Below are 14,241 nucleotides of genomic sequence, written 5' to 3' on the forward strand. Positions count from 1 at the left end.
CAACTGGAATAAAAAGATGTTGCCATTAACGCTATAAGCATTTAGTAAGTACTTATTGTGTAGGATAAATGATTTAAATATGGTTTTGTGGGAAGGCATCAAGATAAATGTCCATTCATTTGATAAACCCTTTTAAAACTAACAATTGTGCCAAGCACCTGATGTATAAAGATAGATGGCAAAATCCTTGCTCGCAAGGCACTCCCAGCCGCAAGGATTAAAGATGCCCAGCACTTGTACCAACCAGTGCTCCCACAAGCTGAACCTATGACAGACATCACTAGTCAATCGTCTCCTTTTCCCAAAAGAATGACCTCAGCCTCACAATCCTCATTACACAGTGTTCCACATGGATACCATCAACAGGAGTTAAAATACAAGGTGAACCTACTTGCCTAGAATACTAAACTTTAATCAACTGTCCTGAACTAACATACGATACAAAGCCCTGCATCAGCAAGTTTTATTGTAATGCAGCCATGCCTGCCCCTTTATGTACTGTCTATTGCTGCTTCTGCTTTTGAGTAGTCTCATGCAAAACCTAAAGTATCTACTCCCCGATCCTTTAAGAAAAAGTTTGCAGACCAATGTCCTATGAAGAAGACCAATGTCCTATAAGAAGATGCAGATAAACTTCTTGAGAGTCCAGATGAGGAAACTGCAGCCTGATGCTGTCTTACAACAGCACTGAGAGTCCACAGGAGATCCTCACTAGCTACGTGACAGCATTCAGCAGCCTCCCAGTGCAGGTATGTGAAGACATTTGCTTTACTAAGCAAATGATAAGGCTCTCTGACTCTCATCAGAATCTCCCTGCTAGTCGTCCTCACTGGCCTAGACCACAGGAAGAGATGACCCTCTTGTTACCTGCAGTGATAGAGGTGAATGGTTGCAGCAGGGAATGTAAGGCCCAGGAGTATAAAGTATTTACTATGGCCGGGTGTGAGGGCTCATACCTGTACTCTCAGCACTTTAGGAGGCCGAGGCGGGTGGATTCCTTGAGGCCAGGAGTTTGAGACCAGCCTTGCCAATATGGTGAAACCCCGTCTCTACCAAAAATACAAAAAGTAGCTGGGTGTGGTGGCATACGCCTGTAATCCCAGCTACTCGGGAGGCTGAGGCATAAGAATCGTTTGAACCTGGGAGGCAGAGGCTGCAGTGAGCTGAGATCACACCACTACACTCCAGCCTAGGCAACAGAGTGAGACTCCGTTTCAAAAAAAATAAAAAAATAAAGTATTTACTACGTGGTCATCTACAGAAAAAGTTTACTGACCTCTCATTTTACCTCATAACACCTCTCAATGTGTAATTATATATGTGGGTGATTTGTCAGTGTCTGCCACGTCCCATGAGACTATGATGGTCTCAAAGGCACAAACCATGTCTCATGCATTCACCAATGCATTTCCCATGCCTGGGACAGACCTGGTGCTTCTTTAGTATTTGTTGAATGATAATTAATTAATTAGATACAAAGCCCAAGGACACAATGACCCTCGATCTAAAACTGGGGCCACTGACTTGCCTTCATAGCAGACAAATAATAATGGTTCCTGTGACAACAAATTATTAGACAAGGCCAGGCACTTCCCAGGGCTAACAGTTCAGTAATCGTGTTTCTAGAATAATACAGATTTCAGCCCATATGCCCATCATCATTTATCTCCAAGACTTCAAAGCTAAACAGTTTCTCTCTGCATTGAGCCATATATTATGTACAAATAAATAGACAAATAAGCCAGTTCAAGCACAAATTCTACAGGGAAAATCCAGAGTTCATTTTTTTTTTAGACACAGTTTCATTCTGTCGCCTAGACTGGAGTGCACTGGTGCGATCTCTGCTCACTGTAGCCTCCCCTTCTTGGGTTCAAGCAATTCTCGTGTCTCAGCCTCCCAAGTAGCTGGGACTATAGGCACGCACCACCACACCCAGCTAATTTTTGTATTTTTAGTAGAAGCGGGGTTTCATCATGTTGGCCAGGCTGGTCTTGAATGGTGGACCTCGAGGGATCTGCCCGCCTTGCCCTCCCAAAGTACTGAGATGAAAGATGTGAGCCACAGTGCCTGGCCCAAAGCTCATTTTTTAATGAGCATCTACTATGTGTCAGGTGGCATGCTTGGGCACCAGTGATGCTCAAGCATACAGTGATGTGGTTAAGATCATGGACACTGGATCATGGACTTGTTTGAGCCCTGGCCCCACTATGATAATGACCACAACCACTTATTAATAATACAAGCTGACCAGGGAATGGGGCACTGTTTCAGCATATTGCTTTTGAAATCATAAGGTAGGTAAAGGGTGATCTCCAATTGCAGATGGAAAACTGAGGCACAGAAAGATTAAGACATGTTTCCAAGGTCACAAGGATACAAACCTAACTTCTAGAGTCTATGACCTTAATCACTTTGCTGCCAGGTTATCATGTGTAATCAATGAGATCCTGCTTTTGAGGATACATTACAGTACCTAACACAAAGTACACACTCAACAAATGCTTTCATTATAACTATCACATCACCATAATCATCTACACTGTCAAGCAAAGAACTCATTTGATCTTTCACAGATTTAGCTAACATGTACAAAGATATTTTATAATCCTTCATATTGAGATATAAATCTGAGCTTGTCCAACGGTGCTTTTCACCATTCTCATCGCTAGAATCCACAAGTGTAGGAGGATGAAGGTACAGGTAGTGCATTTTTTAATTAATGTGCTTAAGCCAGAAAACAAAATCAAGAACAAATTAATAATGAAAAGTAAAATGTTTTTAAGGTTATTCAAAAGGGCATGATTATTTTTTCGGGCTGTTTTGCAGACTGTCTCAAGTAAAATTTCTCTAATTTTACGCTAGATGAAGTACTTACTAGCAAAATGTATCCATTAAATATTTATTATATCAATATTCATAAACAATGTAGTACACTGCAATCAGTTTCTGTAGTAAAGTCATTTACACAGAGGTCAAACCTTTCAAATACAGAAAAAGCAAACCAAAGTCTGCATGTTTTCAAACACCAAGTTCTAAACCAAAAGTCAGAGTTATTATACCCTGACTCCTTCATTCTGTATTTGATTTCTTCATGTTCTATAGCCTATAAAATAATGTAACAGGCATAATTACAGTGATTTGCTCCCCAAGTTTGGATGAAATTAAATAAAAATTCCACAATGAAATGCCAGGAAAATACTTAGTTGTAGTAAATGCCAGTTAAAGAACAATGCTTCCTGTCAATGTCTATGTTCAATAAGTTTACCTGGCAATAGTAAAACAAAACTTTGTTAGGCAGAAACATTTTAATGGACAGTTATTTAATGCACGCTGTGGGCTACGAAGGGCCCTCAGAGGAAAAGCCATGTCAATGTGGGTCTCGCTCAGTGTGGTTCCTTTCCTTCAAGGATGGAATCCTCTCCGCTTTCTGCCTACTTTTAGTTACACTCCAAGACTTTAAAATATTTTAATATTTTTAAAATATTTCTTATATTTTATATATTTTATCCACAAGTTATCACTGTTTTATCTGTTATCTGTTAATCCAGTATAAGACTACTCCATTCCTGGAATAAAGTATTCATTTCATAACCATGGTGTTCAGAAAACTAAAATTTTGAGATGTGGTTGAATACAGAATAGAGCTGAAACACCATGTCCCCACTGTAGACACCCTCCATATATTATCTAAGCCTAATGCTACAACTTCCTTTCATAGCCACATGATCCTGCATCGTCTAGCTTCTTCATAGCCAGTATATTGCAGCACTCAGTGCCTTGTAAAAAGCTCTTCGGTGCCACAACAGGCAGGGAATTCTCTTTCCTTTGCTAACTCTTCACCAGGACCACTACCATCACCAAGGTTAGTCTGTAGGACTCTTCAGCTGGGCACAGTGGCTCACACCTATAATCCCAGCACTTTGGGAGGCCGAGGCAGGAGGATTGCTTGAGCAAGACCCAGTCTCAATTTGTAAAATTATATTAAAATTAAAAAAAAAAATTTTTAAGAGTCTATGGTTCTTTTGGAGCAGATTTCAAGAATTCTGGTGCAAACAAAGTAAACTATTAGTTATCTTATAAAGTTTATTTTCATCATTTCATTATAATTAACTATACTTAATAATTTGCTCCTCAATATGAATGAAAATTTCAGCAGTATTCTAGCTACAAGAGTCAGTAAACCATTGCCTACAGAATCTAACTCATCTGGATAAGCAAACTACTCAGTCACTATTTATCTCTTTAACTAAAGGTTCATTCAATCTTTGGGCTCTCATTAGTATTTCTTAGTCTTTTCCCTGCCAAGTTCATGCCAGTAAACTTGACAGGGCATAGTATCAGGAAAATGGTATTTTTCATATCTATCTTCCTCAGGAATCTGCTGAAACTCAGTGCAGACAATACCCATCTTCCAATTCTAACCACATGTTTGAGAATGTGCACGTGTGTATACGTCATACTAACCTATCTTCCTTTTCCTATTAGTTCCTGGCTTTACCACTTAATAGCTGTGCATTCAACCACTCTGTGCCTTTAATCCTCAACTGTAAAACAGGAATAATAAACAGGATTGCTAGGAGAATAGGATGAGTAAAGTGCTTAGGGCATCTGTCACGTAAGGAGAGCTCAGAAAATATCAGCTATTCTCATCTATTATACTATGATTTTTGCGATATTCAACACTGCTTCCAACATCATCATGGAGAGCCAGCAAAGCAACATGAAGTGACCTAGGACATTCAAATACATGAGGAAGATCTTCAGGACACACTAGTAATTGTGCAAAAGAGGTAGGCACTGTGGCAGAACCATCACCCTTAAAAATTTATACCAAATTCCTGCCTTGGCTGAGGCTTTGCGCTGGTTATCAGTTTTTCAGACCTCTTGCCTGCCTTTCAAAGCCCAACAACTGTGAACTAAGCATATGAAACTGAGACAGGCAACTGAACAGTGGGAAAAGAGAATATTTACATTGTGTGTATCAGACATAAGTGAAAAAAGCTGAGATCCCAGTGAAGAGTGATTCATGGGTGACACATATTCAGACTCAAACTGCAAACTCTGTCTCTTGGGCAGCAGCTCAAGTCTTACTTTAGTTCTTTTTTACTTTAGCTGGGCCACTTACAGTCAGCTTTATGCATGTGTTGTTCATGAAATACCTTCTGATTTGGTCAGTTTATACACAGAATCCAGGACTCCTCCTCTCTGACTCTCTCCTTTCTGAGACACCCTCCCACTCCCAGTTTCCCGCTGCTTAGGGATCCTGAACTCTGTCCTTCAGTTCTCCAGTGCAAAAAGACTACAGGTTTTCTACTGGAGTTTAGCCACCATTGCACCCTGTCATCAAGACCAAACAGCTGGAAGTAAAAGCTGGAAGTAAAAACTGGAAACTCAAAGCAGGCCTTTTGTTTCCCATTTCAACTCCCCTCCTTCCAATTTCGACTCCCCTCCAGGGTCTCCCTGCCTTTGGCACTTTCCAAAACCTTCAGGTACTTGTTTTATATTTTCTCCAAAGCAGATAGTTACTAGCTATGCAAAGCCCAGTCTGTTAAGAGCTTACATGGTCACACAGGAAATAGGATCTGTCAATGACACATATTCCAGAGGGATTCAAGCTCAAGCGGAGATATTCTTTTCTATTCCACACAGCCAGGGAACACTAACTCATGAACAGGGACAATACTTTGAAAGTTCATCCTATTAAATGACAAAGAGTCTTCACCTTAGGAGAGGAAGTCACTTCCAAGCAGAAACGCCAAAGGAACGGGTAAAGACTGGCCAAAGAATAAGTCCAGGAGCTTGTTTGGGATGAACAAACTATGCAGACAGCCTGAGAGCTATGAAAACACACACATAGTAATAGAAAGGGTCTAGAAAAGGAGAAGATTCTCATTCAAAGAGGTAGGAAAATGGAGACCAAGGCAGAATCCTTTTTTTTTTTTTTTTTGCAACAGAGTCTTGCTCTGTCACCCAGACTGGAGTGCAGTGGCAGGATCTGGGCTCACTGCAAGCTCCGCCTCCCGGGTTCATTCCATTCTCCTGCCTCAGCCTCCCGAAGTAGCTGGGACTACAGGCGCCCGCCACTGCGCCCGGCTAATTTTTTGTGTTTTTAGTAGAGACGGGATTTCACCGTGTTAGCCAGGATGGTCTCGATCTCCTGACCTCGTGATCCACCTGCCTCCGCCTCCCAAAGTGCTGGGATTACATGCGTGAGCCACTGCACCCAGCCACCTGGCTAATTTTTTTTGTATTTTTAGCAGAGACGGGGTTTCACCGTGTTAGCCAAGATGGTCTTAATCTCCTGACCTCGTGATCTGCCCACCTCGGCCTCCCAAAGTTCTGAGATTACAGGTGTGAGCCACCATGCCTGGCTGGCAGAATTTTTTTTTTTTTTTTTTTTTTAGAATCAGCTGATAATGTAACTTACTCAGAGATCCTGGTGGAGGATATAAACGTTCAGACCCAAAACAGACAACATCCAGACCAGGGATGGCAGAGCCTCTTAACTCTGACCAGCTGGAAATGGCTGCCCAGGGAGCTGTAGAAAGTAAGACCTCAAGGCTTTGTCATGGTAGACATCAATAATCACTCAGAACAGCATCATGAGTGATTATTGATGTCTACGACAGGAAGAGAGAGGGGCAGCTTAGTCTCAGGTATTCACAAGCCAGAATCAAGTATAAGGTTATGGGACTTGAAAAGAATAAGGACAGATTTGTCAACATCATCATTATTAAGATTACTGAGTTTCTTCAATATGCCCAGATGATGTTTAGAGTAATTCAAATTTAAGTGAAATTAAAAAGGGATATCAGACAGGCTAAAATAAAAAAGTGCCTTGAATCTTAATAAGCCCACAGTATACGAACTGCCTCTAATTAGATTCAGGAATATGACTCCTTTTGAAACCAACCAGGAGAAAACACTTATTCAGAAGATTTCAATAAAAAATTAATAACCACTTGCTTCCACTTTATCATGCACAGTCCTCAACGGTGGATTTTAAAAAACGAAAGTACAGTCTGTCTCAGGAAAATTATATTTGTGAGTCCTTCAAAAGCTAGGACATTTTAATCAATAAAGTGTGAGGGCAATTTACTGACTTACATAATTGAACAAAATACTTGCTATTCAAAATGAGTGAAGTCTGTCACTGAAATTGTTAAGGGTTTATATAAATACACTACTAAATTAACAAAGAAAAAAGCAAGCAAAGGCTGCCCTCTAACCTGATCTTCATGCTCCAGGGAACCAGTTCTTTATCAGGATAATGGTGGTTGACGTTTCCGTAAGTTATTTGGTACTCTGCCTTTCTTTTTTGGAGAGAGATGACTTGCCCAAGGTAAATCCGGTTCAGAAAGGGAGCATCCATGCCAGTAACTTTTGATCCATGTAGCTTTCCCCTATACCATATTATGACTTGCTATAAGAGGACAGTTAAACAGGATAATTACAGAGGGCAAGTTTCCCAACTAAATGACAACCATTAAAATTAGACATGAAGTTACAAAAAAAGAGTGAACAGAGGGAGATTTTCTTAAGTACTAGTAAATTTCTACTTAGGTCCTAGGAAGTGCTGTTTACTTTATAATTACATGTTAAACTACATATATGATAAGTATTTTTTTCAGTATTTTATGCTACATTGCACAATTTTAAAAAGCTTTAAAGAAGAGTGTACGCTTCTAAGTCTCACAGCTGTGAATTCAAATTCAGACTCTATTATTTACAAGTTGGATGTGTTTAGACAAACTTCTCAACCTCTCTAAGCTTCAGTTTCCTCTTGTGTAAAATGAAGATAAATGATAGATAATGATAATGATAGTACATATGTCACAGATTGCTGCTGAGTGTCAAAGAGAAAATGCCATTGGAATGCCTAGCACTTAGTGGCCCTCTCCGGACTGGTCTCTCCACTGCAAAGGCCCAAAACCTGCCCCCTGCATTGTTTCCAAGCTGATATACATCAACACATTTCCAGACTGTAGCTACACTTGGCATTTCACCTCTTAGCTGACAGTGTGAAGCTGTTCATACTGCTATAGGGCAGCACACAGCTGAATGTAAACACAGTTCTTTTGCCTTACCTAGGAGCTCCATGGATCAGGAGATGCCCTACAGCTGAGAGACAGGCAAGTTTGGTGGATAAAGAAAGCCAGCAAGTGGACAATAGAACATAATTTGGAATTACTGGTCATCAAAGTCTAATTCCAGAAATAAATCAATTCAATGGAAAGCCTTTATAGCAAGCAGACATATTTAGAAAGGCTGTAAGGCACAGAAGAAATCACGTAGACTTGGGAGTCTGACAGGTGGGTGTTCAAATCCTATCTTGGTCACTAACCAGTAACCCAATTGTAGCGGATGTTGTAAGTGACTCGCCAGTATCTTTTTCTAAACTATTCAGCAGCTTAGCCAATAATGGAGATTTCCAATTTTTGCCAATAACTGGCTCAGCAATGAGCATATGACCTAATCCCCAGCAGTGTTAACCTAGAGGAAGTCTAATGGGAAAGTTATAGGAAGAACTTCCTCCCCCATAGAAGTTTAAGAAAATAAGAAAAAAAAATTATCTAGATTAACTAGGACCTTACGTTATAACTATCCACTATCCAATAAATGGTCCCTAGTTCTTCAGAAGACACCTTAAAATGCATTCTTAAAGTATTAAAATATCTCTTTTTCTTTATGGAAAAAATCTATAAAACAGACCCAAGTGTTTTAGGGTTTGCCAGAGCTAAAATGTACCCTAGAGATCACTAGTTTAGTGGTTCTAAAACATTAATGTGAGATATTTTGTGTGAGGAACTCATTATGGTATAATGATAGAGGCAGGAGGCAGAGAAATTCTAGGCAGACAAGGGCAGGTCCCTGGCAAAACCCCACCTTCAAGCCAAAAAGCCAGAAACCCATGACCCAAAGTGAGAACTTCTATCCCTGTGTTCCCACTGGAATGTTGCCTTATCCTAAACTACTCATGGCCTGCCCATCCCCCCATCCTGTGCCTATAAAGACCCCAGACTCAGTCAGAGAGAAGCAGAGAAGTAGCTGGACACTGGAGAGAAGCAACTTCACTTCAGAGGGCTGGCTTGACAGCTTGACTTCGAAGAAGAGTCTGGCTGGAGGCGGCCAGACTTGAGGGGACGATTACCTGCCCATCCCCTCCCCTTTCCAGCTGCCCTTCCTGCTGAGAGCCACTTTCATCATTCAGTAAAATCCTCCACATTCACCATCCTTCAATTCATTCCTGAGACCTCATTTTTTCCAGATGTCAGACAAGCGTTCAGGAGCCATAAGTGCAGATACCCAAAAAAAACCCTGTCACACTGACCCTTTGCCATCACTGGTAGAGGGGAGCCACCCCACGCAATGAGGCAAAGGGCCCACTAACTATTAACACTTAAGCCGTTGGTGGACAGAAGAGCTAAAAGAGCATTGTAACATGCCCTCTTGGGCTTTGGGCGTCACAGGCACCCCCACCTGGACGCTGCCATGGAGCCCACACAGAGTTTGCTCCTGCTGACACCCAAAAGCAGCCAGCAGGATCCTGTACTTGCTTGCCTGAATGCTCCTTCCCACAAGAGGTTGAGCATGGCAGGCAGAATAAACAGAGTTTGTTCCTGCCAGCACCCAAAAGCACTCACTCCAGTTCCTGCACTCACACACTCCCTCCCATGAAGGGTAGACAGGGGTAGGCTGAGTAAATGAGGCACCCCTGTCACAAGTCCCACAAAGGGGTCAAGAAAATATCCTGTGTTAATTAGAATGTAGTTCCCTGAGCTTTACCCATAGATTAAATCAAAGGGAGTCAGGAATCTAAAATTTTAACAGGTATCCCAGGTTATCCTAATGCAGGTGGCCTAAGGCTCACACCTAGCTATCTCCACTTAACACCCCAAACAGCATCCTACCTCTGGTCTCACCATCTCTACTTTTGCAGGCTACAGTTTACTCTGCGTAAACAGCCAAAGTGATTTTGAAAACTGAAATCTAACCACATGGCCTCTTTGCTACAAACCTGCCATTGGCAAAACTCAATTAAAAACCTTAACTAAGCAACGCAGCACAAAATAAACTTCAGTTTCTCTCCCTAATCCCAATAATTTATAACACAGGAAGACCCTGAGATATACATAACATATAAGGTTACAAGAATTCAACTTAATGAGGAATTTCATTTAACAAACCTAGTTTGACTTACATGGCATTTATTTGCGTTTACAAGGATCATTTTAAATACATCATGTCTTGTGAGCAGCTGAAAGCTGGGAAATGAAACATCATGCAAGGAGCCTTAGATCTGTACATCTGATGTAAGTGCTTATAGTTTGCTAGTTTGTTATACTGATTATCTCGTGCATCACTTGTATTGGTTTCATTGATTTCTTCTGTATGGTTTATAGTTTTCTTGAATGAGGCTTGCATTAAAGTTTCAATTACATAAACAATGAGTATTAAATGAATATTTGTTAAGTAAATATTAAGTGCACTAAATATAAAACTATATATAGTTTTATAATAAAAAAACTGAAGGAACATAGGTAATAGGCCTGTTACAGCATAAATAATGCAAGGGTAAAGACTGCATAGGATGTCTTGTTATGTCATGCGATGATGAGTAACTCCTGAGGAAACTGTGTCCTTTTTTTTTTTTTTTTTTTTGAGACGGAGTCTCGCTCTGTCGCCCAGGCTGGAGTGCAGTGGCGCGATCTCAGCTCACCACAAGCTCCGCCTCGCAGGTTCACGCTATTCTCCTGCCTCAGCCTCCTGAGTAGCTGGGACTCCAGGCGCCCACCACCACGCCTGGCTAATCTTTTGTATTTTTAGTAGAGACGGGGTTTCACCGTGTTAGCCAGGATGGTCTCGATCTCCTGACCTCGTGATCAGCCTGCCTTGGCCTCCCAAAGTGCTGGGATTACAGGCGTGAGCCACCGCGCCTGGCCGAAACTGTGTCCATTTTAACAGCTCATGTCAAACTTAACTGTTTATGTTATTTGTTTAGCAAAAATTTGTGTTAATTTTGAAATTTCGCCATGCATTCAAAATCTTTCTACTAAAATTAATGTAACTATACTTGTGACTAAGGAGAATTTAGAATTTTTCCTAGGAAGTTTTTAGAAACAAATTTCTTCCTAAGGCAGAGGAAGATAATAACATTTGCTCTTTGCAGATGGAAAAAAAAAGTATAGTATTTATAGTATTAGAGCAATGCAATTTAAAGCAATGAGAGGTTTTTCCCATATCTAATAAATTGGAAGACTTTTTTCTGTCACTTAGGTGTTGTGTTTTGTTGTGTTTTGTTGAGACAGGACCTTGCGCTGTCACCCAGGCTGGAGTGCAGTGGCCTGATCTTGGCTCACTGCAGCGTCGCTCTCCTGGGCTCAGGTGATCCTCCAGCTTCAGCCTCCTGAGTAGCTGGGACTACAGGTTCATGTAAGTAATAACTCCTGGGCTAGGTGATCCTCCTGCCATGCCCAACTAATTTTTTTTATTTTTCGTAGAGATAGGGTCTCATTAAATTGCCCAGGCTGGTCTCTAACTCCTGAGTTCAAGGGATTCTCCCATAAAGGCTTCCCAATATACTAGGATTACAGGCATGGGCCACCACACCCAGTCTAACTGTCATACTTGATGTTGGTCATGATACTAGAAAACTCACATTCTTATATAGTGCACTTTGATTTTCTTACCTCTAAAAGGAAGCTGGTGCTCAGTGAGAAATGAGTTAATCCATACAAAGTGCTTAGAATAGGATGTGGCATATAATAAATTGTCAATAAATAGTAGCCATTATTATTGTTTTTGCTATTATTAATCACCATGAGTAGGAGTATAAATTTGTACAGATTTTCTGGAGGGCAATCTGACAGAATGTTTCAAGAATTTGATTAGTAAGGAGAAATTTACATTCAAGGATATTAATCACATCATTAAAACAGCAGAACACTAGAAATAACACAAATTCCCACTAATAAGGAAATGACAAAATAAATGATGGCATCTATGTGAGTGCAGCCTTCTTTTCTTTCCAATTCTTTGGCAACAGAAATAATATTTGTAAAAATTTTTAATGCACGGGTAAGCACTTCTGATTTAATGTTAAGCGTGAAGGAAACAACATTATCTAATTAGTATGATCCTAATTTTGTTTAAAAGAAACTGCATATATACATAAAACATACATGTGTGCAAAACAGTAAGAAGTTCCACATTATTATTCATAATGGCTTTCTCTAGAGCACAGGTAATTATAGGTGATCATTATGGACCTTTACATAGTTTTCTGTGTTTTCAAGTTTTTTGAAACAAGTACAAGCTAAATTGTCCAAATCAAAAAATTAGAAAAGATATGACATCACCTGTTTCAGATCAGGTATCTAAAAATATAATATACATTTATTTTTTCCCCAAGACTACATGTTTTTATACTAGTCATTTTATGTCAGCAACTTGGTACCCTCAAAATACTACTTAGTCTTCAAAAACAGTTTTTTAAAAAATCTCAGATTCCTAGAATTGAAGATTCAGTATAAAGCCAACTGCTACCTGTCAAGCTAGAAGACATCCTATTTTGAGAAGGTCAATAAAAACTTAACAGACTAGTGACAGAAAAAGTCAGAATTTCAGGACAAAGGGCCATAAAATATACAGATAATGACAAGCTAAGGAGAATTTTTTTAATCAGAAGCTTTTCTCTGAAATAATTTTTTTTCATATACAAACAAATGAAATATTTTAGAAAAGACTAGATGCTGGCTCTGCTGTCCTATCAAATAGTTTCTTATTGAGTCATCATTCCCTCATTTCATACCATGGAATTAACTAAGACATCAGTAGCCATCAGGTAATCTCTCAAAACAAAATGCAAAGCTAAGATTAGAACAATAATAACAACAAAATGGAGTTTAAATGTTCTATGTCCTCTATGTAGCTGACCTCATATTAGAAACAAAAGCTTCTCCAACCATGTCTATGTTTGTTTGCAACATTGCCACTTAGTAGAACAAATTCTACTGTATAGAAAAGTATGCTAATAGATGTAAATAATACAGAAAATAAATGCTAACTTGTGGTAGCACAAAGCTTACCAGCCCTGAAAATTAAGAACAGATACTGAACCTTCAAATCTTAACTTCTCCGTACTATTCCAAATATCACTGACTAAAGAGCTCCTCAGGTAAAAGGATGAAGCAACTGGTATTTCAAATGGGTTGGGGGTGGGGATGGCTGGAAGCAATATTGATTATTCTCTCAATTAAATTTTTGCTAGTTATTCATGAGCACTTTTTCATTAAATGAGAAATAAAATTATTCTCTCAACTTTTCAAGTTCTGATGATGCCACCCAGACGCCCAAACTTTCTTCTGGATAATTTAAGGTTACTAATCGCTCATCAAAAGCAGAAAACTCCTTGCCTTCAGTTCAATGTAAGCCTCCGCTAACCTGCAACTCGCCATCATCATTCTATAGAACCACCGTGTGCTAGATGCTGGAGACAGAAAGATGAAAGAGACTTGGCCACTGCTGAGGGGATGGGAAGTTAGAGAAACATATCTTGAGAAGTACTATTTAGGCTGAATCCCAAAGACAAAATGGAGATATGTTAGCAAAAGGCATTTCCAGTAGAAGAAACTTAATGGGCGACATCCAAGTCCAGTGTTTGAAGGGACCTCACATAGTTCAGTGTGGCAAGAACATGGGGATTTGTGTTTGCATGTAAGTCTACACGGAGTACAAGGAAAGAGGATAAGGCCCATAATAGTTTGGAAAAATGATGTGAAGGATGTACATATACAATGTGGTACCAGTATTACTCTCTGTAACACCCTTCTGATGATTTGGAGAGAATATCATGGAAAGTAAGAATCCAGCTTACTGATGAGTTAGGTTGCGATTAACTTTTTTTTGCTTATGCATATCCAGTTCCTCTTGCATTATCTGTTGAAATGCTATCCTTCCTCCACTGAATTGGTTTTGCTTAGAAAGCTTTTAACCCGTTTGTTGGAATTCTAGGATTTTAGAACTGTTAGGTGTCTGGATATCATCTCTTACATGATAAAGCAACTGAATTTCAGAGATGTTAAATGTGTGAGACCAGCTTACTGGTAAGTTCTGTGTGATATTCATCACCTATTATTTAGCTTGCTATTTTAAGAAAGCATACCATGTAATCCAATCTTACAGCATGCCAATATGTAAAATGATATATCAGAAAAATCTGTATGTTCAACTTATTGAAGA

At 39.7% G+C, this 14,241-nt stretch overlaps 1 protein-coding gene across 1 annotated transcript in view; it reads right to left on the minus strand.

Annotated features, from left to right (window-relative positions):
• SUCLG2 (succinate-CoA ligase GDP-forming subunit beta) overlaps positions 1 to 14,241 on the minus strand; it is a 285,838-nt gene that overhangs the window by 252,114 nt on the left and 19,483 nt on the right. The window lies entirely within an intron of this gene.

The sequence above is a fragment of the Pan paniscus genome, chromosome 2 (genome assembly GCF_029289425.2).
Source record: "Pan paniscus chromosome 2, NHGRI_mPanPan1-v2.0_pri, whole genome shotgun sequence".
NCBI classification, from domain to species: Eukaryota; Metazoa; Chordata; class Mammalia; order Primates; family Hominidae; genus Pan; species Pan paniscus.